The sequence below is a fragment of the Hemiscyllium ocellatum genome, chromosome 9 (assembly GCF_020745735.1).
Source record: "Hemiscyllium ocellatum isolate sHemOce1 chromosome 9, sHemOce1.pat.X.cur, whole genome shotgun sequence".
In the NCBI taxonomy this organism is placed as follows: Eukaryota; Metazoa; Chordata; class Chondrichthyes; order Orectolobiformes; family Hemiscylliidae; genus Hemiscyllium; species Hemiscyllium ocellatum.
In genome coordinates this window covers 39,110,679-39,118,319 of record NC_083409.1, presented here as the reverse complement: position 1 = coordinate 39,118,319, position 7,641 = coordinate 39,110,679, and the positions used below count along the sequence as shown (strand labels likewise).

The 7,641-nt window shown below is 39.7% G+C and overlaps 1 protein-coding gene across 1 annotated transcript in view; it reads left to right on the top strand.

The window, feature by feature from the left end:
- The first annotated feature begins 6,641 nt into the window (after positions 1-6,641).
- The window catches only part of ddr2a (discoidin domain receptor tyrosine kinase 2a), a 166,526-nt gene continuing 165,526 nt past the window's right edge, over positions 6,642-7,641 (top strand). The window contains exon 1 of the mRNA XM_060830162.1: positions 6,642-6,690. The gene's annotated coding sequence lies outside the window, so the exon portion shown is untranslated. The remainder of the gene's footprint in view (positions 6,691-7,641) is intronic.

The window sequence follows — 7,641 nt, the reverse complement described above, 5'->3', positions numbered from 1 at the left end:
TGTCCAGTTTCATTCCCCAGAATTATGTCCAGTGCTGCATTTTCTCTTGTAGGACAATCTATATGTTGACATAAAAAGCTCTTCTGCATATATTTCAAGAAAACTTCCCTCTCCAAACCCTTTATAGTATAACTATCATCAATTAATATTGGGGTAGTTGAAACCCCCCAATATAAGTACTATTTTTTAGCAAACAACTCACCTTAGTGAATTGGCTACATATCTGCTCAATTTGGATGCCTATAACAGTATGACTGCCTCCATATTATTCTTAAGATCTACCCATAATGGCTCATTTGGTTACCCTTCACGGTCCCTCTTTAATATAGTAACTGACTCCCTAATTAATAATGCAATACCACTTTTGCACGCTCCTGTGCCCTACCTTAAGATCCTATACCCTCAATTGTTGTTATCAGTTTTGTCCCTTCCTTAACCATGTCTTTATGATGGTAACAGTTCCCATGTGTCAATCTACATCCTTAACTCACCCTCTTATACATCTGGCATTAGAGACCATCCAGCCTGACCTTACTCCCATGAAACATCACATGGCTGAACTCGCTTTGCTTTGGTTCCTTTTCTAAGTTATCCTGTGTTGCTCAACATCAGCTTTTAAAGTACCATAAATAGAATTGTAGACTCAAGAACTGCACTGCAATTTGCTTCACGTTAATGGAGATTGACCTCCAACTCTGCATTTGTCATGACATTTTGTAATCTTCATTCTATTGAGATAAATATGTATGCCTTCTGGCTGTACAACTCAGAACTAATGAGTGACCTTCTTCTCAGCCTTTGGGAAGAGAGTAGCTTTTCCTCATTCTCATCTATTCACCCAGACTGCTCATGCTTTATAAGTCACAAAAATGTTACAGCCTCAATAATATTATATAATTGACCTTGGGTGAAAGTAGCTGAGCTATCACCTGGAAGCAAAGATACAAATGGCACAGGCATTGAGTTGCAGGTGATTGAAGCAGTAGAGAACAGGGCAGATGAGCTGCATTTGACATTATCGTATTCGACTTCATCATTCTGTACTACTGTGCTACGAGATTTACAGGGGAATAAAAAAAGAGTCCAGATTCTAGCCTTTGCCTTTTTGACAATGAACAGACAGAAAATGGTGTGGAAAATCTTTTTATTTTGGTGACAATAGGACAAGAGAAGCAGGTTAAAAAATAAGACCTCAAAAGATAACAATCTCAGTGTCACGTGCTAGTCAGAATAAAAATATTAGGATATATTGGCTGAACTCAGGGTTTGAGAGATGGTGTACAGCAAAGGATTTCAGATTTTTGAGATGCTGAGACTGGCTTTTGGGGAGGCGGGGCCAAAGCAAGTGGATATGCTGTAGTTGGGATTTTGAAGGCTTGGCAGCGGGGTGACCTGGGATGAGATCTAAATATCCAGGGAATTCCAGAAATACCAAAAGAAACAGTAAATGATCCAAATTCTAATGGTACTGTCAGGGAAGGCATTAAAGAGGAAATCAGAGATGCAAGCAATAAAGCTGCAGCTGTAATTATGGACAATTTTAATCTGCATTTAGATTGGGCAAATGAAATCAATAACAAAGACATGGAGGAGAAATTCCTTTAGTGTGAAAGATGGTTTTCTGTTGAGGAAACCACTAGAGAACAGGCCAGCCAAGATTGGGTATTACATAGTCAGAAAGGAATAATGAGGGCCCCTTGAGGAAGACTGACCATAACACAACAGAATTCTTCATTAAGATGGAGAGTGATGGAATTAATTGAGACTAGGGTCTTGAATATAAATAAAGTAAACTACAATGGTTTAAGATGTGATAATTTGGGGAAAGCCAAAAGACTTGATAGTGGTAGGTTACAGCAAACATGGAGGAACTGCAACAATTGTTCATTCCTGTCTGGCACAGGAATAACCAGGAAAGACAGCTCAACCACGAGTAACACGGAAAATTAGAGATAATATTAGATCCAAGGAAGGGGCATCCAAATTGGCCAAAAGGAAAAAAGACCAGAGGATTGGGAGCAGTTGACAAATCAGCAAAGGAGGACAAAGGAATTGATTAAGAAAAAAAAGTGTAAGCTTTTGGGGAACATACAAACTGATTGTTAAAGCTTCAACAGGTATAAGAAAAGAAAAAGATTAGTGAAGACAAATGTTGGTGCCTCACAGTCAGGAATGTAGGAACTCACACTGGGGAAACAAAGATTGCAGACTGATTAAATATACATTCTTGTTCTGTCTTCACAAAGAAGAAGACACAACATTCCAAAATGTTGGGGAACATAGGGTCTAGTGAGAGGAGAGACTGAAGGAAATCAGCACCAGGAGGGAAAGGGTGTTGGGAAATTGTTGAGATTAAAGGCTAATAAATCCAAAGGTTTGATAATCCACAGAGTACTTAAGAAACTGGCTCTATAATGTAACCCCAATTCTTTTTTTAAAATGAGAGGTAGAGAGAAAACAGGTAATCATAGACCAGTTAGCATGACAGCTGTAGAGGGAAAATAGTACCCAATATAAGAGATTTATTAACAGAGCACTTGGAAAACAGCAGAGTCAGACAGAGTAAGCATTGATTTATGAAAGTGAATATTCAAATAAGCCTAACTCTTTAGGGCTCTGTGTGCAAATCATTTTCATAGGCTGAACAGCAGCGCACAGCTAATTACATGAAAATTATGGGCCTGTGTTTAAAATGCATGTGAATAGTAACAACAACACCTTGCTTTTATTGTAGTAAAGCATCTTAATGTGTTCAACAAAAGCAAAATCTGAGACCAAGCCACACAATATATTAGGGCAAAAGATTAGATATTAGGGCGGGTAACCTAAAGCTTTATAAAGAGGTGAGAAGGGTGAGAAAGGAAGTTTCGGTGTTGGACACTGAAGGCAAGGTCACCAATGTTAGAATAATTACCATTGGAAATGCTCAAGAAGACAGAGTTTTCTGAAGAGACAATTCTATAATGAGGCTAAGGAAGCTATAATTCGAGGAAAATTACATATATATTTGCCTAGACAAAAGATCACTGTCAAGCAGATGTCTTTGGCATTTGGAGTGGAGCTTAAATGCTCCCTCTGCAAATAATGCTGCCAAAGGAGCTGAATGTGCGTTTGTGGCAGTCAGTTGAAATCAACACATCATCTCAGTTAACTTTCAACCTTCATTTTGAAGGGGTTGGGAAGGATCAGCAAAGCTTATTAGCATATTAAATTCTGCTGTTCTTATCTTCAAAAAGATAATCCTCTAAGGGGACTGGGTGGTACCAGTTGCATACACTGCTTTGATCTCTGGCACTTGGGTATGAATCTAGTCTAATCTGACAGGGATAAAACCTCATTCATGTCCTGGCTGTAAGGTCTCTGGTGTAACACTACTCCAGTTGAGTTGTTGAGTTCCCAGTGCAAAACTGACCATAATTGGATCCTAATTGTCAGCTTTATTTCGAGAAGCCGCAAAGTTTCTTGGTGTGGGAACTAGAAATGTTGCAGTGATACAATGGGGAAGAGGGATAACATTCTGATGGTGGATGTTAAAACAGATTTCAGAATCTGCCACTTCAAGCATTTTCTCTCTATAGGAGAATTAATGTAAAGCCTATGAGACACATGTCCAAAATTGTAGAGTACTATTATTATTCCAATCTCTCAGAACCTGAAGAAGATAGGAGAAAGCTGGAAGAGAACCTTTTCAAAAAAAAACCTTTTACATATTTTAGCACTCATCCCTGTAATTCAATCTCATATCCCATCATACAATTTTGAAAAGAACAGTGGATCAACCCATAGTTCAGGCAAATTTTTTTCATGTTGTTAAAGGAAAAAATGAGTAATCAGGGCATGCTATATTACTGATTGTGTATAAGTTGGATTCTGCATTTTCCACATTATGACAGGAACTATATTTCAAAAACCTTACAATGACTAGTAAGCACTTGAGCATTTTCTGCAGTCGTGACATGTGACAGTTTTCTCCCTCTTCTTCAAATTCAAGATGACATGATGAGGAGAGGACAAAGACCCTCACCAACCTTCACCTGCCCCTTCCACTTGCTTGACTCATCCCTTCCCCATCCAGATCAGATATCCCAGCTCCAGGAGATCTCTGCAAGAGTTCCTCTAGGTAGTGGTCCAAGGCCCAATCATCTTGAGCTGACCTTCCCTCTATCATAAGGTCAGAAACGGGGATGTTCACTGATGTTTGCACATTATTCAGCATCATTTATAATAGTCTGATACCATAGCAATCTACATCCACATGCGGTATGGCCTGGACAAGGCTGACAAGTGGCAAACAATATTTGCACAAGTACAAATTATCTCACAAAAGATAATTTAACCATTACCCCTCAGCAATCAATGGCTCTACCAATGCTATCAACATCCTGGGGATTACCATTGATCAGAAACTGAACAGAACCACATAAACAATGGCGCCTAGGAAATCTCTGGTGAATAGTTCACTTTGTGTCTCCCTTGTGCCTGCCCACTATCAATCAGGCACAAGTCAGGAGTGTGGTGGAATACTGCTGAAAATGTGTTGCTGGAAAAGCACAGCGGGTCAGGCAGCATCCAAAGAGCAGGAGAATCGACGTTTCGGGCATGAGCCCTTCTTCAGGAAGGGATACTGCCTGACCCACTGCGCTTTTCCAGCAACACATTTTCAGCTCTGATCTCCAGCATCTGCAGTCCTCACTTTCTCCTGTGGTGGACTACTGTCTGTTTACCTGGATGAATGCAGCTCCAACAACACTGGATACCAGGATAAATTAAGCCATTTGATAGGCACGCAATCCATCATCTTCAACAGTCACTCCTTCCACCACCATCAACAATGGAAGTAATATGTACCATCTATAGGAAACTCTGCAGCCACTCAAGTTCCTTCAGCAACTCCTTATAACCTGTAACCTCCACCCTCTGAAAGGTCAAGATCAACAGATGGAGAACATCACCATCTCCAAGTCTCTCTCCCTGCCACGCCCCACCCTAAATTGAAACTTTAAAAAATTGTTGCTTCAATGTCGCTGGATCAAAGTATTGACTTCCCATTCTAGCAGCAGTGTGGGTGTAGCTCCACACCAAGGACTGTAACATTTTAAGAAAACAGCTCACCATCTCTTTTTGAAGGATAAATAGGGATGTACAATAAATGCTGGCAAACCTGCGACACCCACATCTAATGTAAGAAAAAAAGTCATCCTGTTATACAGGATACAATTTGAATAATGCACCTAAAGGCAATTGAATTTTTAAAAATACAATAAAACTAATTTATTCCAAATCCCCTTGCTTGCACTACTAGAGACTACCTAATTCTACAGAGCTGAAGGTGCCGGTGTTGGACTGGTGTGAACAAAGTTAAAAATCACACTACACTAGGTTATAGTCCACCAGGTTTATTTGGAGGCACTAGCTTTCGAAGCACTGCTCTTTCATCACCTGATGTACCACATGATGATCATAACCACCTGATGAAGGAGCAGTGCTTCGAAAGCTAGTGCCTCAAAATAAACCTGGTGGACTATAACCTAGTGTAGTGTGATTTTTTAAACTTTGTCCACCCCAGTGACACCTTCAAATCTGTGGAATTAGGTAGGTTTGCTCGCTGAGCTGGAAGGTTCAATTCCAGACACTTTGTCACCTACTAGGTAACATCTTCAGTGGGCTCCAGGCGAAGCACTGCTGATGATTTCTACTTTCTATGCATATGCTTGGGTTTCTTTAGGTCAGTGATGTCATTTTCTGTGGTGATGTCATTTCATGTTCTTTTTCCCAGGGGATGGTAGATGGGGTCTAACATGATGTGTTTGTTGATAGAGTTCTGGCTGGAATGCCATGCTTCTAGGAATTCTCGTGCATGTCTCTGTTTGGCTTGTCCTAGGATGGATGTGTTGCCCCATTCGAAGTGGTGTCCTTCCTTATCTGCATGTAAGGATACTAGTGAGAGAAGGTCAGGTCGTTTTGTGGCTAGTTGATGTTCATGTATCCTGGTGGCTAGTTTTCTGCCTGTTTGACCAATGTAGTGTTTGTTACAGTTCTTACATGGTATTTTGTAAATGACATTAGTTTTGCTTGTTGTTCACCACAGGAAATGACATCACTACAGGAAATGACATTACCAACTCAAAGACTCCCAAACATATAAATAGAAAGCAGAAATCGTCAGCAGTGCTTCGTCTGGAAGCTCACTGAAAATGTTACCTAGTATGGCGACGAAACATCTAGAAATGAACCTTCCAGCTCAACGAGCAAACCTACATCTAGAACCTCAACCTGGGCTACAAATCTTCTCAAAACTCATTAGGTAGTCTCTAGTAGTGCTGGCAAGGGGCTATAGGACTAAATTAGTTTTCTTTTAATTTAGTTGCCCTTAGGTACATTATTCAAATTGTAACCTGTATTCTATATAATTGCAAAGAATAACTAGTATGCTTAACTGAATGTTAGCTAACATTCCATACAAGTAATGACATGTTGAAGACCAGATGGAAAGGACCAATTGAGTGCATACAAAAGACTTTTTCTTTAAAGAGTTATTACACTGAGGATAACTACAGGAAAGCTGTTAATCCTTAAACTAATAAAGGCTGTAAACATGTTCAGACACAGCTTTGAAATGGGATATGCATACATGAATGGCAGCGAGTGGTCATTATTGATGATCAAGCAGCAGAGCAGCACCAAATCAAGGTATGATCTTTTGTTTTACATTTTGTAAAGGTGTTATTAGTGTTATGGAAATATGAATCTGGAGGACCCCTGAGTGATAATGACAATGACTGAAGTAATCAAAAAGGGGCAGTAAGACAATTACTGACCATATGATCAGAGAGGGGTTTTATCTAATGTGGCACTGACAAGTTGAGAACTGTATACAGTAAAACAAGGGTTTCTAAGATATTAAACATGCATCATTAAGAGAAGACAAAGAAATTAGTCAATTAAGAAACAAAGCACAGTTAATCAGAGGCTGATGACTGGTCCTCCACTTGGACTCAACTGCGATCCACTATCCTTTAAAAAGCATCATGATATTGGGCTAATTATGCAGAATGGAAAGACTGTCAAGTCATTGAAAGCACCTCCACATCCTTGTGGTTTTGTAGCTAGTCTCAGCTGGAAGTCCCTTTTAGGGACATTCTCCCATGTTTTAGCCTGTAATTGTGACTGACTGGTCTTACAATTGAATTGAAACAAATCAAAGATCTTACCGCCTGGATTGGGAGGCAAGGTGCTGAAGTGATCACTAAATCCCCAAATCTAAAGCAACATGAAACCTAGTCAATTTTATTACCCAGGCCTCAACGTCATGCATTTACTCAGTTGCTAACTTCCAGTGGGCAGAAGTACAATAAATCTGTATTCACGAAATCACAAATTCGCCCACGTGCACCAAACAAAAAAAAATTAAAATCTGCTGACAAAAATTGTACCTGCGATTTTTAATCAGTTCCAAACTTGTAAATTTTATTATTTGCAGGCATGGAATCTTAGGAATGGAATCTTTGTGGATATGAAGGAATGACTGTATAATGGCAGCTGGCAGCAGTTTGCTGGTCTACTCTGAAGGAATATTGGCCAGGCCTTGGAGGGAACCTTTGTAATGTCATGTATGTGGGAAGGTGATTATTTCTAGAGAAG